The sequence below is a fragment of the Anas acuta genome, chromosome 3 (genome assembly GCF_963932015.1).
Source record: "Anas acuta chromosome 3, bAnaAcu1.1, whole genome shotgun sequence".
Classification (NCBI taxonomy): Eukaryota; Metazoa; Chordata; class Aves; order Anseriformes; family Anatidae; genus Anas; species Anas acuta.
The window spans coordinates 85,798,783-85,817,537 of NC_088981.1; the positions used below are offsets into that span (position 1 = coordinate 85,798,783).

General features: G+C 38.5%; 1 long non-coding RNA gene across 10 annotated transcripts in view; it reads left to right on the forward strand.

Annotated features, from left to right (window-relative positions):
- The window catches only part of LOC137854573 (uncharacterized), a 57,720-nt gene that overhangs the window by 14,067 nt on the left and 24,898 nt on the right, over window positions 1–18,755 (forward strand). Inside the window, exons 4-8 of one of the 10 annotated variants that reach the window (XR_011095238.1) lie at window positions 199–6,195; window positions 7,592–7,640; window positions 9,593–9,648; window positions 10,001–10,099; window positions 12,386–12,751. The exons of 6 other annotated variants lie outside the window; for them this stretch is intronic. This is a non-coding gene — a long non-coding RNA (uncharacterized lncRNA). Of the gene's footprint in view, window positions 1–198; window positions 6,196–7,591; window positions 7,641–9,391; window positions 9,555–9,592; window positions 9,649–10,000; window positions 10,100–12,385; window positions 12,752–17,396; window positions 18,277–18,755 lie in introns of those variants that run through there. 3 more of the 10 variants (XR_011095245.1, XR_011095240.1, XR_011095241.1) reach the window with 3 other exon arrangements.

The following is an 18,755-nucleotide window of genomic DNA, read 5'->3' on the forward strand; positions in this document are numbered from 1 at the left end:
AATGTTTTGCATTAGCCAATATTGTTGAAGAGGTGACCTGGCAAAGCATAAAGCCTGTGTGTCAATTAAGTTTTCTGATAGCCAGAAAACCATTACTTTGTGTTTCTTCTTGAGCCTAGAAATGGATGGCTCCCACGCTATAAATTATAATGTTTTTTTTTTTTTTTTTTTTTTTTTTTTTAATACTAAAATCTCCAGGTCTCAACTTCAGTATTTGCCCTGTAAGAATACTAAATGTTTGGGTATGTATAATAGTGTATGAACCCCAGTTTTACAGGCACATATGCATTGCATATTCTGCTTGAAGAATCCTAAACAAATGGGAAAGTTATTGGATGTGAAATTAAGTATACACAAAAGTGGAAGATCTAGGCCTAAGAAGTCAGTTTGCTGTCTTTTATCTGTATCATTTTATACCCCTCCTCCTGCCCCAGGAAAACCATAAGATGTTTTTCAAGAAAATTTACTTCAGAAACTACTTCTCTTTCAAGGATTAAGATGATGTAAAATACAGGCTTTTATAATGCTCCTGGAAAAAATCCTCCTTACCTAGACATTAAAAAAAGGAAGAAGCTGCTTGGAGAGTGCTCAGACTAGGAACTGGGCCATCATGGTCCTTTTATAGCATAAATACCTGGATAGATGTAATTGGCTGTCTGCAGCCACCAAGGTATGCAGAAACCAATCCAGAAATGTCTGATGACCTGATTTCTGCAGAACGTCTAATAAAGGCAAATGGTGTAGAGCCTGGAGTCTGACCTCTATCTCACTTAAGAAGCTGTGACAAATAGACTTAGGCTGTGGTTGCAATTTTTAGCTCAGGATCTGCACAGCCTCATTATTAGTGATGCCCAGAGGGTAAAACTCTCCTTCCCTTTATGGGATAAGCAGTAACAGCACAGTTGTGAAAGTTCTCTTTTGTTTGATTTTGCAAGTCAGGAATGTACCCATGAGTGCCTTTTTATGTATTTATTTATTTATTTTTAATTTAAACAGAGTATTGGCACTAGAGTCTTTTAGAAGTGTTTTTTCATTACTTTGAAGTATGTTCTGAAGCTCTCCATCTCCTAGATTTCTTCTCTCACTGTTCGAGACCTTCCTCTTCCATTACTATGCTTACAGATTGGCTTTTAGCCCTTTGAATTCTTTTACATTAAACAAGAAATGAACCCACTTAGAACAGGATTTAATTCTTTGCCTGGTTAACTGGTTAACCTGCTTGTCATATTACAGGTCCAATAAGAAAATTAATATCAGTAAATATGTTAAAAATCATGAGAATTTTATTATTTTCTTCTGATACTACTCATCTTACTAAAGTTACTAATAAAAAGTGCTTGCAAATTTTGTGAACAAAGAAGTACTTCATGATTTTTACTGGAGCAAGCAGCATTCATTTATACTGCTGTATTAATCATAGAATCATAGGCTCATTTTGGCTGGAAAAGACCCTTAATACTCATCTGGATATGTAAGCCCATTTCCTATCATATTGGCTAAGCTACCTCATAGTGGAATTTCTGACACAATCTATTAAGTTTAAAGACTAAACATGTGGAACAATCTTTGCCTCCTTGTTTACAATATACCATCTTATTTTATTGGGAAAAATACATTGTGAACAATGATAAAGTTTTTTGAACACTCCATGAGGAACTACTTGGCTATACCAAGAATAAAAGAGAAGAATCTTGGTATCACAGTTCAGTCATGAATAAAGGAAGAGAGCCTTTCATTAATCTTAGTCCAATTTATGCAAATAAAAATAATGTTTTCTGAATTTTCAGGGTCATCTAGGAGTGAAAACAAGGAAATAAGAAAGTGAACTTCCCCTACTCTAAGTCAGTCTAAGAAAAATAAAAGTCATACTCCATTGCTGAACTTTTATTGAGAAGACAGCCCCCTACTTCAATTCCTTGCCCCAGGGCTTGTAACACCAACATGCAGAGGAATCTTGGGCCTGCAGTGGTTTGTTGTGATGAGCCAACAGCCACCTCCAAAGAGATCATTCAAACAAATCTAATTACTGGCAGCTGTGAGTCCTTCAGCACAGTTTTAAGGTGGAGTCTCATGGTTATAGACCCCCTACAGGTTCCTGAAATTCTGCTAATACAATGCATTAAAATTGGGAATTATAATATTGCTGATCTCTTGGCAGACCAGCTATAATCTGCACAATGCAAACAGTTCATCACTAGTTCTTTGTGAAAAACTATTATTTCTTTAAATTAGTCTGCTATAAAATAGACCTGGTTTAGGGTTTATTATCCAATTTGCCTGAGAAGTAAGTGTCTTTGTTCCATATACCGGAACCCATGTAAAAGTAATGTGTCCTTTATTTACACTCTTGATCTTGCTCTCTGATCAACCTTTATGTCAGCTACCATGACCATGCTATAGCTTTAAAAGGATTTAAGATATTCTTGTTCTGCAGGTCAGAGCTTCTCAGATTTTCTTTTTTGGGTCCTGCCATTATGCAGATGGTAGACATTATCAATGATGGTGCCAGCATCAGCAGTTCCTGTCTCTGTAATGGTCCATATGCACATGATTAAGGAGTTACTCCTTCATCCTTATGATATATTTCCTCCTCCTAAATCTAAACTGGCTGAATTTTCTGCAATTCTCTCCTAACACCGCATACTGTTTGGAAACAAATTTTGAACACCCTGCTGTGGGCAGTACAGAAAGAAAAGGAAGCTGCAGAATATTTCTGAATATGAGAGTAACATCATGGTGGAAACTGAGAACAATTTTATTCTTGTTCTGTTGTTTTATGGGATTATTTAAGATTATAAATAGAATATTCCAATGAAGATCACAGATGCAGTGTCTGATGAAGATAAAACTTTGAGGGTCTTGACAAAACTAAAACCAATTTTTAATAAGTTTCCTATTCCATAAATTACTTGGCGATCCAAAAAGGAAGTTGGGTAACATGTATTGCTTAACATACTATTGTAATAGAATATTTCATATTAGTGCATTTTGCCTGTGGCTATGCCAGACAGAAGACACCTCCAGCTTGTTGCAGAAACAAAACCCAGTCTGGTGGGTAATTGGACAGAGAGACCACCTGGGAGTCTCGGGTGCTATAAACACACGCCAAGAAACTGTGGCTGTACACTTGGCAAATATTTGACTGTGGAAACCCAAAGAGTGGAAAGACTTTATTTGGCCCTATTTTTTTTTTTCCCTGAACTAACAGACCAGAGAACAATAAAGTTACTGCTTTTTATTCTTTAATTTGAACAATAAGGGACCAACAAGAAAATGTGAATTCTCTAGAAGAGATAGCTTTAGCTGATGGATGAGGTATCTTTAATCTCAGTCCTGGAGATAGACACATCTTTACAAAACACTGCTAAGCTCCACTGCATTTTTAAAATTAATTTTAGGTAATTATTAAAATTGAATTTTATACAATAATATCAACAAATTTTTATCTGAAGTGGTCAACTCACAGATGGGTAGGGCTGTCATTCAAAGGGACCTTGACAAGCAGGCTGACAAATATCTTAAGAACTTTAACAAAGACAAATGCAAAGTCCTGGACTAAAGAGGGAATGTTTCCAAGCTAGTAACTGACTGACTGACTGAGGAGGAAATTTGTAGAAGACTTGGGGGTCATGGTGGACAAGAAATTGAACAAGGGTTCACAGGGTGCCTTTGCAGTGACAAAAGTTCACCACATCTTGTGCTGCAGTAGCAAGCTGCAGCAAACAGGTCCAGAAAAGTGCTTGGTCCTCTCTACTCAGCCCTTCTGAATCCACATCTGTAGCACTGTGTCCAGTTTTTAGCTCTCCAATACAAGAGAGATATTAACAGTGATTGCATCCAGGGGTTGGAGCATAAAAGGAATGAAGAGATGCTGAGAAGCTTGGTTTGCTTGCCTTTGAAAACAGCAGTCTAAAGAGGGTTCTAATTGTTTTCTGTAATTCTCCAGTGGGTAGGTTAAGGGTGAGACAGACTTTACTTGGAGGTGCATAAAAAAAGGGCAAGAAACAATGATCACAAGCTGCAACAAGGAAAATTCTGACATGACAGTGGGTAAGCAGTAGGGTAGCTACCTCAGGGATATACATTCTTATAATCATTGCATTTGCTATTACTGCCTGCTTATGCAGTAATAAAAAATGCTGAAAGCTGCCTTTTATAGACTTCTCTTTAAAAAAGCTTTCTAACTTTAAGATCTGGATTTAGGAAAACTCCTCCTAAAGAAACCTGTTCTGGTGATTAACCAGTGTTAAGTTCCATTGCTAACAGAACTTCAAATTTCAACTTTGATCTTTAGATTTGAAAATACAAGAATTATGTGCTGATTGTGATTCATTGTCTAAATTTGCTCTTAAAAATTCTCAGTATTTTCACTTATCATAGTATGAGAAATCAAATCTGTTTCTAACTCTGACTTCTGTGCAGAAGACAGATGGGATTTTTACTGTTGGTAACTGGCAGGAACTGAGTATCTCCAAGAACAAAATTCCCACTGCCATCAATTCCTTTTGCATGAACAATGAAAGATAAAACTCACAAATAGTGTAAGCTGTTTGCCTAATTATCCCTGGATTTCTCTATTATTTTCTATTACATAACACAAGGTATGCTTTTTTTTTTTTTCCTTTTTTTTTTTTTTCTTTTTCCAAAGTGAAACAATTTAAAATTTGGCAGTTGGACTAGGTGATATTTGAATATCCCTTCTAACTGAATTCTATTTTATTATTCTTTCATATTATTCTATTATCATATCATAGTCAGTCAACGTCTATGTTCTCTTCAGCATGGGGCTATACCTCATTCTAACACAAGGCTCTATATCCTATGATATTTTCAAGATGCTGGTCCACAGAAATCACCATACTTTTCACTGTAGCTGAACAAATATATTTAATTACAGTGAGTATGATATATGTTATGGGGTCAGAAAGGAGATAACTTTCCATAATATTTAGGCATGAGAAAATGTTACTTGGTTTATTTGCCTATGATTTTTATTAGGTACTGTGGAAACAATGATGGACAGGGAAAACACAGTTCTGTTACTTTCTCAGAACTCTTCAATTTGTGGACCTCTAAATATTTTCTGGTGTTTTCTAGTTCACTGTATAAGCTTGCTTCTCTTCAGCTTTTTCTGTGAACTCCTCCCTGGGGATTGATGAATGCTCAGATGCCCACAAACCCTTACTCTTTTAAAAATCTGGTAGACAAAAGATTTATCTGATTTCTTATTTTCTGGTATGTCAGAGGCTAATTGTCTGTGTCACAGAACAACAGATGTAACTGGCACTGAGAAAGGAAAGCTAGTGTTAGAAATCTTGCTTTAACACATACTAGCTCTTATTTCAGTATTGCCTGGATAGGGCCTAGAATGAGTATTTCAGAACTGATTATTGGCTAATGAGATAATCAGTATCATAAGAAACTGTTGCTAGCTATATCACTGCATTTCAATGGACTGAAGATTAGCATTTTCTTCATTTTGCTTTTAGTGTCTACCACACGTCCACTAAATTAACACTTCTCTGGAATAAACAAAATTTTAGCCAGTGGTAGGCAGCAGATTGTATTTTTCTCCTACTGTCCACTGTGGGTGGCTATAGATTCCTCATTGCCCCTGTATTTGAGCACACAGTTACTAATGGGATTTACTCCTAATTTACTGCCAGCTTACTTGTGTGAGATGAGGAAGTATTATCCCTATTCTCTCACAGGAATGGACATGAAATGCATAGATGTATGCTTGTAGTGAGCTGGTATTCCTTTTTACCAGTGTTTTCTCTGTGCCAGGACTCAGAGACATTTTGTAGGCTAGCATGAGGCATGACCCAAGTTTTTTCAATATAGGATCTAGAAAGCTAGGCAGAATTTTAATATCTGAAGATCCACAGTAACAAAAATAAAATCTATTATTATGTTCATTAGGACCAAATACAATCTCTTCTTTACTATGGGGACATGAAAAATTAGCTCAAAAAGTAGGCATTTTACTTTAATCAACTTTAGAAATCAATCAGCCCAACAAACGCCAGCTGATGCATATTTTAGTCCACTCTAAAAAAGATGTGGGAAGATTGCAATAAACATCCTTATTAATGAAAAATTAGCACAGCATGTGAAACCATTTAAATTTCAAAATTTACCAGAGACCACATTCCTGGCAACAATTCTGTCATTCCCAACAGCTGTCTCCAAGTGGTAAGTAGTCTCTGGCCACGAATCTGTTATCTGAATTCTTAAGTTACTTTTCAGATATGAAAAGCCCTACTGTTTCCAGGTAACTAAGAGTTTATAAGGCATGAAATCATCCATCACAACCCAAACTGTGCCCTGCTAGTGAGTCCTGGGGTACTGGACTCGAATCCTGAAGCAACCTGGAGAAGTCCTTATGGCCTGGGTAAGCATTGCCCTGAAATCACTCTTCAAGACCAGCTTTGCCAGCCATGCCACTCATGAGTCTGCAAATACAGGCTGAAGACTGGGCAATGTGTACCCAGTAGGGTGGATGGGATCCACAGGGACATGTTCTTTGCTCATTGTGTGAAATATGGCATCTGTCACAAAGATGAGCTCTGATCAGAGATTAGGTTTTGTCATGGGCTAAGCACCTGTTAGGTGCACGGCTTTTCCAGACCCCTTTGATGAATGATATCATACTCTTTTGAAGGCCAGGTGCACATACATAGCCTGAATCTCAGTCACATGGGAGCTTGGCTTCGCTAGCTACATCTGCAGATGTGTATAATAAGTAGAGCATACAACATCTACAGATCAAGTTTGCAGGATAGCAAGGAAAGTCTGCCTGTACTTGTAGCCAATCTAGATGAAACATATTCAACATGAATGTCTCTGACTCTATTCATCATTGTCAGGTATTCTTGGGGCCTAGGTCAGCATCTTTTGTACTGTACAGTAACCTCTCCCATTTATGCACTTATGAATCATAGCAATCCTTAACTAGGAGCAAATTGGTTTAACTTGACAGGTCCCACAGCAAAACAATCAAATAACTTTTCTGTAGTATAAAAATGTGCTCCTTTCCTTCTCCAGTATTTGTATTTGCCTTCAGACATACTGTGGTCTCTGTGTTTTAAGTGCCACCACCAAAACTTTTACTACTTCAGTATTCTGCAGATGGGAATTTTTCACTCCCAAGTACCAGCTAAACTTAGGTTCATGGAAGGAAACAGTTTATCCAAACTATTATCTCAGCAGCTACCCCCAGACATTGTTTGTCCCCTAGACATTGTTCATCAGCCACCAGTGAAATAGTGTTATTGCACCTGATCATGGCAGGGGCAGGAAAATGAGGACTGCCACAATGATGAACACTACATCCACATCCATGAGTTGGATAAGAAAGTGGTGAGCCTCTCACCATATTGAAGAGAAAAACCGCCTCTTTTAGAGGTAGACCAAGGCCCTCAAATCAAGGGAGGGCTTCCTTGAGATACATACCAAGGTCTTGTAATAACATGGACAAAAGAGCTGTAGAGCCTGAGCTGCTGCTTCCTTGCATATATATGCTGGGTTGGCTTCACGCTAAGCTGGCACAAAATCTGAGCATGAATGTCCTTTACAAAACTGCTTTCAGAGTCTCAGCAGAGCATTACTGTTTGCTGATGAAGACAGAAGATAAATTGGTGAGTTACTGCTGAAAAACGTGTATGTAAGTGACAGATTTACTTCTGAAATTAAAGGAAAAGTTCCTAGGCGAGCCTCAATGTAGTGTAGCCATCATCACTGGCTGACACAGAAGGGTAAACAGGGGTGAGGTGGGTGTGAAGAGGCAGTTAGGATGGGGCATAGAGGTTCATGTGTGCCAGTGCCCTCCAGGGAGGGCTGAGCAAGGCCTTTCTGGGTGTCTCTCAGCCCATCTGTTGATAAAACTAGGATGACCACTCCAGCTATATTGCTTCACACAGTAAAATTTTTCATTACATTCTTTGGGCAGGAAAGCAGGCTTTTTTTTCATGAAGTTTCAGATAATTGTACACGCACAAACATACACAAAGCCCAGTAATGACAGGTGTTTCTGTTTTATGTGCCATTTGCTCTTAAGCACTTCTGGCATGGTCTTTAAGGAGAAACTGGGAGAATGCCATCGCCTTGAGGCATTGCAAGCTGCAACCTCCTGCCTCTCATCCTTCCCTTGGCTGAAAGATAGTACATGATGACACTTAACAAAACTGACTTTTGCTTCGAAGAGATTCCCAGATAGTGCTTGAGAAGATAGGACACATTTCTGCTTAGGAGAGAATTCTCTAGAACCTCACAGCAGGATTTTATGAAAGATATCTGAAGTAACTTTAGTTCAGAACCTCTGTTCAAGATAGGTCATATTTTCAGAGAAGATGGAGCCATCTCAATTTGCTCTGGGCTTCAATATGTTTGCACACTCTCCTTTCCATGCTCTAATTTCTTTTCTTTTCTTTTATTTATTTTTTATTTATTTTTTGTATGTTTTACTCTTTTTTTAATCTTTTATTTTATTTTTATTCTTCTCTTTAGCATCATGAGAGAAAGGGTTATATTTTGGGGAAATTTAGGTTCTTAAACACAGATCCCTTTCAGGTGTTTTGCAATAACTTATGCATTTTCTGCCTGGGCCTGGCCTACAGGACACAAGACCTGCAGAGAGATGCCTCTCTGACGTGGTGCTAGGGTGTATCACAAGGGCAGGACTCTCTAAAGCATATATTACACCATTAGGCAGTTGTATAAATCCTGTTTTTGTTGTCAGGTGTAGGAAACATGAAACTTGAGAGGCTTGGCCAAGGAGCAAGCCTTTTTTTTTTTTTTTTTTTTTTTTTAAGGAACATAGAAGAAAATGGGAAAGAAAGAGAACAAAGCAAACAGAAACATATAAACAAATATGTTTTTGCAAGCTGCCTGTGGTAAAAACAGTCATGCCTGTACTGGAGGAGACCAACAACATTTCCAGCTTCTCTTCTTGTGTTATGTATTTGGTGTCCAGATGAAAGACCAACAGTGCACAGGCCATGTATTACTGACACCCCACAGGCTATAGTCCTGAATCACTGACAAAAACATTCAGTACCACCATATAAAAAGCAGTGATGAAGACAAGAAAAGACAGGGCTCTTTTGCAGAATAAAAATAGCTGAAAACCAACCAACCAACCAAAACCGAAAACACTGTGGCCCACAACACTTTATTCAGGGAAGCAAATAAGGTGCTCATGATAAAGGGAAAAAACACTTTATAACTTGCTGAGACTTTGTTCCAGTCTATTAGTAAAGGATGCTTCATCACAGGCTGGGATGCAACATAAATGGGAGTAGAAAAAATTCAATGCAATAGTTCTCTGGTGATGGTCTCCAGCTGGAACTTAGAGGTTATTATTCTTTTTTATCTTTTTTTTTATTTGTAGTTACTTAGCATCAGTTGGATGTTCTACAAAACAGAAGTATGACAAGGAAGGTGTTTGCTTTCAGGAAAGAGAGGAGGAAAAAAAGACAGTGTGGAGAAGAATGAAAAATCCAAAGGAAGGGGTTGTTCTGTTAAATATTCTTAATAAAGTTCACTGAATTGGGTGTTTTTTTTTTTTTAACATTGCTCGGTTAATTTTTAGGTGGACAAGTTCTCTTGCTTTTGGATGAGAAATAAAAATCGTTTTGTTGCCTCCAGGTAGGTTGGGCCTTATAACCTGTTGAAGTGTAATAGCACCCTACAGTAACAAACACCTAAGGGAAAAAAAAATCAACTTCTCTTCAAGCCTTCCAATTCCCATTCATTAAGCAACTTCTTTCAATATCAAACCTTTTAAGGCTCTTGTATATCCCAAAGATCATGGGCAATTATCACCATCTGGTAGTCACTCTCTAGTGCAAATAATCTTAAACTGCATTAGAGCTTTACCTTTCCAACGGTGCAGTGCAGGCCAGTTATGTCTCAGCTGCATTCTGGAGAGCAGTGAGATCAGCTTGTTGCGATTATCAGCAGTGCATTGATACAACTGAAATGCCCTGCTTCCCTGCAGGAGCTCACTGTGGGTGCTTTGATCTCATGCCACCTCTTGCCTCCTGCCTGTTGCCTCCTGATGAAGCTCATTTTGCTGCCTCTTTGCTTGATGCAGTTGGTAAGTATTACAGCCTCCAAAAACTGAAATAGCATATGGTCTGTCACTACCCTTTCAGGAGATAAGAAGGTTTACATAACCTGAAATATATTGTCATTAATTAATCTCAATTTCATTTTGCTTCTCTTTAGATTCCTTCTTAATCCAGGCTTCCCTGGAGAGGAATACTTATGATTTTTGCCCTAATCCATATTTGTGTTTCCTCAAGGCTCTGTGTAAATGCTAACATGTGACTGAATCCCTTGTTTCATATGAAATCTAGCTTGTAAAACATCTTTACATACCGTATCTCTCTTCTCATTGTCTTCTGTCACCCTTTAGCTGAAATATGTACAGATGCCTTTTAATCAGATATAAACTTCAGTCAGAGCATATATATATATATATATATATATATTTAATCCTTGAAAAGCTTTATCTGAGGTTCTTTCTGTGTGTTTTTTTTTTTTTTTTTCTCTCTCTATTTTTTTATTTTTTATTTTATTTTTTGGCTGGTGGGGGGGAGTGAATTCCTAAGAGGTCGAGAGGGAGGTAGAAATCTAAACAGTGAGTTAGAAATCTAAAGGGACCTTGGAGAACACAACTCCTCATTTCAGCACCACGTATGCTGTTGAGCTCAGGATGTGTCAGAAAAAACTGCTATAATTTACAACAAGTCAGTATTTTCAAACAGAAGGGCTTCTATATAGTGTGTTTGCCAGTACCACTTTCAATAGTATTAACATTAACAAGTTTCACCTCCTTTTGGTGATCACTCATCTATCAGTTACCTGTCCTTAAAGGGCAATATGAAAACTAAAGTTCCATTTTAAGGTGTTTTTTAATACAATGAGGTTCTGGTTCATGATGAGATTACTTGTTATATGAGCAACAGATGGGATCTCAAAGGCTGACAAGGATCTTGGTACTAGAGTCTGCCCAAAAGGCAAAAGGATAACAAAATGCAGTATTGTAATGATAATAAATAATTTCTGACAGAGTATGATGTGCAAACAGATCACCTGTATTTTGTTATTATGACTTTAAATTGTGTAAGAATAAACCCAGTGACCAGATTCTTTAGCTGCTTTATACTATGTTAGTTTATCTTCTCAGGTACTTTGGTTGGTATCAATTTGTTCAGCATTATTTGTATTACAAATTCACTCTGTATATTTAGTATACAGTAATATATACAACGTATTAGTATTTGACAGATGTTTTTATCCTAATGCATGACTCAAGACTGACCAGAAACAGGTTACAGCTTTATAAGTAAGGTGGTCGCACTTTATTTAAGTGCCTGAAAATGCAAAATGAAGTTCTCCATTAAAAGAGATTTCAGCACCTAATTTGTCCACTTCATGATAAATGCCAGTAATTCTGGCAGAATACACTTGCAGTTCTGCATTTCAGTATTCCAACGCAAATGAAAAGGTCTCCTTTGGTAAACAGAAACCTTTTACTGAATGAATCAGAGACCACAACACGGCTGAAACTGCAAATAAGAAAATTTCATTAAAGATTTAATTGGCTCCATATGTTCAGTATCAACAGTTTCTAAGGAGGGTTTGTTACTGATGAAGAAGAACAACCAGCAGGAAACAGTGGCATGCTGAATTAAACTTGAACACTTTAATCAATCAAGACAAGGCATGGATGTAAATTCTACTCCTTCGATGTATCACTACCCAATGTTATTAACTAACAACTATTTGTTTGCTTTTTTTTTTGAGGAAACAGATTGGGCTGGATGATATTCATTTTTTTGTGCTATCAGTTAAAAGGACAAGTAAAAGGTTTTCAAAAGTAATTTCAAACAAAGGAATAATGCAACAAGCAAATTAGAATGCCACTGAGGGTGGAGGAGGAAGAAACCCTATTTGATGCTGCTTATTATGCACGCTCTTTTATTGTGTCCAAACAAAGAAATACTGAATATTTCATCATTAAAAAAGTATTTATACTGTGGGAAAACATAATGTGATCTCTGTGATGCTGAACTTATCTTATGCTTTACTAAGTGCTACATGATAGCTTGGAGAAAATGAGCCCCATCCAGGGATGGGTCATCTACAGCTTCTCTTGGCAACCTGTTCCGGGGCCTCACCACCCTCTTAACATCCAACCTAAACTCTTTTAGTTTAAAACAGTTATCCCTTGCCCTATCACCATCTGCCCATGTAAAAAATTACTCTCCATCTTTTTTATACCTGCCTCTCTAAGTATTAAAAAGCTGCAATGAGGTCTCCCTGGACCTTTTTCATCTTCAGGCTGAATAGCCCCATCTCTCTCCTTTCTTCATAGGAGAGGTGCTCCAGCCCTCTGATCATCTTTGTGGCCCTCCGCTGGATGTACTCTTACAGGTCTACAACCTTCTTGTGCTGGTGGCCCCAAACCTGGACACAACACTCCAAGTGAGGCATCGCAAGGGCAGAGCAGAGGGGGACAATTCCCTCCCTTGATCTGCTGACTGATTATTTTCATGGCCAGATATTTTGTCTTCAGGGTTTATTTCTCCAAGTAGTTTATCCTACACTTCTACTGATGTTCAAACACCACCTTCTTCCTCATTCACTGCTGCCTTTGCCTCCTGCATACTCACCATTATGGGTTCACTCTCTTTGAAGATGGCAGCAACAGGCTGGGGGCTCTATGGTATCTGTATGTGTATATATGTGTGTGTGTGTGTATATATATAAATATATATACACTGCATTTTTATATATATACACACACACGTTTGATGTTACTCAGAGGTCTGTCCAGGGAGCTTGCCTTCTTGCTCTGCCCCTTTGATGGTTCTGCTTACTCTGCTTATTCTCAAAGAAAAGGACTTCTCAAAGATGGAAGATAAACCAAGTTTGAACACAGTGTTCAGCCAAAGCTGAGGTTCCTTGGTTGCCTCAAGTCAGCAATGCACATGGTTTAAAATTTGCAGTTTCTATGCTACTACTAAATATTCTACTCATTCCATTGCAATATATTCCTGTATATCATACAGACTTGATGCAGTGTTTTCTGGGGTTCAGTTTGAAAAGGGAATATGGTAGAGAATGCGTCATTGTAGGGCACTGTACCTGAATTTAGCAGAAACTGAGCCATGAGTGAAGATGTGCAGATTTTGATCAACAAATCCAAAATGTTTCTGACATAGTACTAACATTTCAGATTCAGAGGCATATTGAAGAAAGGTGTACCGGATCCTTTACTCGTCTATACAATATTCCAAAGGCAAATCAAATTTTCAGAGCTAAATATCTTCAGGGGGCTAAACTTTGTGGGAAAAGAAGCATCATGTATGAAGAATTAGCTGCACATATTGCATAAGGGTGGGTCTACCTGCTACATAGATTCTTTCTGGGAAATGTACTGTCACTTCTGTCTGTGGATACAAAATTTAGGACGACCATTAAAATGGTATCTTTCAAACGTAAACTGTCTGACTACTGGGAATAAACATAGTGGGTTAGAAAGAGGATGGTAATAACAAATAAGCAATTGTCCAAGAACTTCTTTGCAGCACAAAATAATGCCAAGACTGTTCCAGTAATATTGCACCAGAATTTAAATCATTCCAATAATGAAGACTATGTTTTGAAAAGAAGCAGATGGTTCTGGTGTTAGGATCAAGAAAGCATATCCTTTCTCAGTAGGGAGAGACCAAAGAGTAGCTCTGTTGTAAGGCTGAAATTACGCACTGCTTGTGAAACTTTGGGCACCGTGACTGCAGAGGCGCTTTAATTCTGGCCTGAGGTGATAGGGAGAGCTTTCAAGTGGTAACATGCTTATCTGAATCTTCAGAGAGCATTATTCAGGAAATCAAACTGGTAATCCCATCAGATGAATCTTTTGAAAACTTTTTAATAGTTATGCTTCTCGCTGGAAGAAATCCATGGGTGGATCCAAAGCCCAACAGCAGTAATTGGTAACCACTGTTTATGAATGACTTCAAAGGACTTCGTATGAAATTCATTGTGACAGCAGGCTTTCCCTTGGTATTTTAATACTTCCATACCCAGCTTTATCCAAAACAGACAGTGAACTGAGAAGCAAAAGTAAAGCAAATGTTTTTTCTTATCATGAAGGGAATCTGAAGAACAGTGTAATTACCAAAGAGAATCAGTTCTGACATGAATAGGCATGTGTGAGAAAAGAGAAGCTGTAAAGGGATCTGATGCATGATCAGTAGAAAGTGGAGGGTAATAAGAATCAAGTGCCTATGCTGCAGGTCAAACTCGCAAGGCAATGGCTGCTCCACATCTGTTCCTTTCCATGTCTGGCAGTAATTCTGGAAAGTAAAAACATATGGGGCCTTTTGTTGTGCAAGCCCAAAGGTGTCTGTGGAATGGTTTAGTATGATTCTCGGAGGGGGAAAAAAAAATCCACACTAAACCCAACATTTTTTATTTTAGAGTAATCATTTTTGTAACCCTACCTGTCAGAGGTGGAAAACTAATTATTTACAGGCAATATATGCAGTCTTCAGAGCAGCTGTGTAGTAGTAAGCTTATTTATAAGTGTTCTCCATGACAGTGATACTGCTGGTTATTTATTTATTTATGAAGGTCCCAAGAAAGATTCATTGTTGAAAATTCTTGGAGTGAAATAAAGAACATATAGATAATTGTGATGGATTTTTTTTTTTTCAGCAGAAACATTACATATCTTTTCCACAATTCACAAAAGTTTTTAAAAACCACATAATAGGTTTCCTTTGCTTTCTAGCTATTCAGCACAAATGTGGTTGTGTATTCAGTCCTAGTTAGCCACCTCCTTGGAAACCTTCCGTGGAAAGAAAAAAGAGGATGTAATCGATATCCCCATATTTTGAATCCTCAGCCCTTACTGAGAAATGCCCTTACTAATATACAGATGAAGCATGTAAGATGTGTTTTGAAGCTGATTCTCTTTTGGTGTTTCAGTAGGAAGAGAAAACGCTTTGAGACATAATTACTGCAAGGACTACTTAGGTTTTCTGATTTCAAATTCACTTAAGCAACCATGACTGTGGTTGGTGTCAGGAAAGAATTATTGCCTTATATCACTATGAAGCTAAGGTGCATTTTAAAAACACTCTTACAGTAGCACAAAGGCATGAACAGATACTGAAAAAGCAGTAAGATGGCGTTTGCTTTTCTTCTTTGTCCCTGTGGTATTTGTGAGTCGAGGGAAATTGGTGTGGGAAAAGGACCCAGGAGCTTGTGCAGTCAGTCTCCACCACATACTCCGAAAAGTTTGAAATAGAGAAGGTTGTCAGCTGATCAGCCAGTTAAGAAGGTTGTATTGGACTATGAATGGAAAATTTATTACCAACACATGTATTGTCATTAGGGAACAGGCAGTATGTTGTGTACCATGGAGGGGCAAGCAGTGATGTGCAAGCAATAGAGACCATCTGGCTGAATGGGAGAGTCAGGCTGACAGAGTAAGAGGTATCACCATCTTTTTTGTTTGCTGGAGGTAAAACACATGCTGATGGCCATGAAAACTTGTAGGTACATCAGTCAGAAACCACAGAGTAAAGGTAATATGCATGTAATCCTAATGAGCTCTAGATTTATTGCTCCTTTGACTGATTCACAGGATGAATCTGATATCACTGGGCCAAAAACTACATATGTACATGGAAATAGCCAAGACTAGTCGTCTTCTGCTTCCTTTCATACATCTTAGCACTATATATATATATGTAAAAGAAAAAAAAAAAAAGGAGAGGAAAAAAGTGTTAGAGCCAATTTTACATCTGTGACCTTACCCACTATCTAGTACATGACTTTTTAGTCTTACACAGTGGAAGACACTTTAATGAACATTTTCCAAGTCACCTGAAGGTAATAAACACAACGGAAATCTCGTGGTTATGTCTGTGCCTGAGGGCTGGAAGAACCTGGGCTACAAATCTGTTGAAGGCTAATCACTTAAGGATTTTGTTCATCCAGTTGTGGAAAAAAAAGAATGATAATACTGTCTCTGTGGAAAAAAAAGATGGCTACAGGTCTCTATTTTTGCTTCTGTAGATTCTGTACAGTCATTCAGCTTCAGTTCCTGTGCAGTCTCATTAGTCTTGGCTGGAATCACAGTCTTTGCCTCCTCACCCCCCCAAATCTTCTCCCCAGTTCTGTTAAGCTTCTTCCCAGTCTGCTGCGCCTGTTTTCCCTGGGACTGGGTTTTCTCATGTTTGTAGTGGGTGTATTTTTCATCTTCGCTCCCCCCCTCCTTTCCCATACACTCTGTATATTTTGTTTTGCATCCTGCTTTCCTTTAACTACCTTTGGGGACCCCCTGACTTGTCACTTGTGGAAAATAGATTGCACTGTGAATAGCGTACGGGCTGGGATAGGGCAACAAAGTAAAGATACATCAGATGAGGTAAATACTGGCCCGGACTCATGAAGAAACCACAGAGCAGCATTCATATTTCCAGGCATCTGGCTCTGCAGTGATGTGTTCTCCTACTGGTTCAGCAGCGATTACTGCCGGTGCTCTCAGAGTGCTGCTCTCCTCAGGAATGAAGGGAGTAGCAGGCTAGTGGTGCTATGAAAAACATGTGATCGCTTTGCTTGTGGTTGGGACAGGATGCATAAAGCATAGCTCCAAAAATCCAAAAATCTCTTCAGCAGCACCTTCTCCTGGTCCACCAAAAGAGCAACCAGAAGCTCAGAAGAGTCTGTCCTCTCTGTTCTCTCTCTGGAGGCAGTGAACATAATTGCTGCTGTCAAGTCTGTATTGCCACCAGGATCTTTGTGGTGGTGAATGTTCAGTAGTAACTGTGATATACATACCTCTTTAAGTAAGCCACATTGCCATGACGAACACTAGCTGAAGTCATGTTTATGTGCTGACAAACACAACCTGCAGCCCTGCCACTGTGGTTTACAGAAATGGACAAATAATAGCACGGATGAACTGAATCTGATTATCCCTCTTGATGTTAAACACAGCAGTGTTATGCTGCTGTAAAGGAAAGAATAGCTAGAGTGGAGTCTAGGCGAGTTTAACTGAGGACACTGTTTATAGGGTGACAGGTCAGCTTGTGCCTTAGTCTCCAGGCCTGCACAGAGCAAATTAGGATGCAAAACACTCCTTGCCTTCACAATCTGGCCTCTCCATATGCTTTCTCTTTGACTTCATATCCAGGCAAATGGGCAAAGACAGCTTCTCCAGGTCCTACCTCTCCCAGTTCAAAGGCTATCAGAACTAGATTCAGCCATGAGATTAATGGGGAACAGACAACCCCTGTCATATTGCACAAAACATCCACTGTCCCGGGCAATGACAACAGGAGGCTGGAACTCGTTTGTCTTCTTTCTGCCAGCAGGTAAAGTCCCTGGACATTTCTAGGGGAATAGCATGGAGGATAACAATCTGCTGTTGAAGAGACAGGAGAAGGAGCAGAGAAAGATGAAGGATATCAGTACTGCTGCCAGCTGAAGTTGGGTGAGGATGGTGATGGACGTCAGATGTTACACTGCAGCACATGCACAGAAATATGGCTGACATCTTATACCCACTTAAAGCCACTGCCTAAACATTGTAGTGTTCAGAAAAAAAATATCCATTTGTTCAATCCCATAGAGATCTTGTTGTTTTAAAGGCTTTGAAGTACCATTTAAAGGTTTTAAAGTACTATTTGTCATATTTCTTAAAGTTCAGTTCTTTTGCTGCAGCATAAGAAGTAACAAAGGAAACAAGAACCTTTGCTGCTGCCTATTAATCTTGACAATGTTTCAAATGCAGCATCTATTTAAGGCTTTGTCAGTGCTGCCTGAAAGGAAACCCTTTAGCAGGGGAGAGGTTAAGTGTGTCTGAGCTTATCTGGTACATGTTCCTTTTCCTTGCTTGAACTTTCCCTGCAAGCTTCTACATTCTCATTAATTTCAGCAGACCATAAAACCCTACAGGTGATCCAAAAGCTTTAAAGGCAGGATTTTCAGGGATAGAGTTTAATTGCTTATAAAACCTCCATACACACGTTGAGCTCAGGGAGGATTCCTGCAGTCTCATCATCAAAAACTTATTTGATTTGTATTTGCCAGCTTTCCTGGCAATATTATATGCTCATGTTAATTATTTCATTAGAGGACCAAACAAGAACTTACAAGCTAAGTGAAGACATATTATTCAAGCAGCTTAAATGTGAGTCATTAATAGTGGAAAGGGCACAGAGGAATATGTGAACATGCAGGTGTGCAATTAGTTATCTCATAGAAAACTAACACTGATGTTTCACAGCTTCTATTTTCATATTTGTTTAACTTTTCAGTCTTTAGACAAACTATTGTCATATATCTGTCAGCATCAGTGAAAACGTTTCTTTAAAAGCCTAATGATATAATGGCAACACTTTTTGTGTTTTGGTTTCTTTAATCCCCTTCCCCCCCCCCCCCAACACATCTTTCTCTTAAGAAACAAACAAACAAATTTATGAAACAAACTTATGAATCAGACCATACAACACTACAAGAAGATTTGAGTTCATGATCTAAAGGAATGATGAGGTAAACTATTTTGACCCTGTTTTCTAACCCAAAGTTCTCAAAAATTATGTTCAGAGAGGCCAGGAATTATCTGGCATTTCAAAAGCAGATAAACACCAAAATTATCACCAAAATGATCTGCTGCTGGTATGGAGAAAATACAAAAGTGAGATGTAGCCTCCACTTGTGGTGTGAAT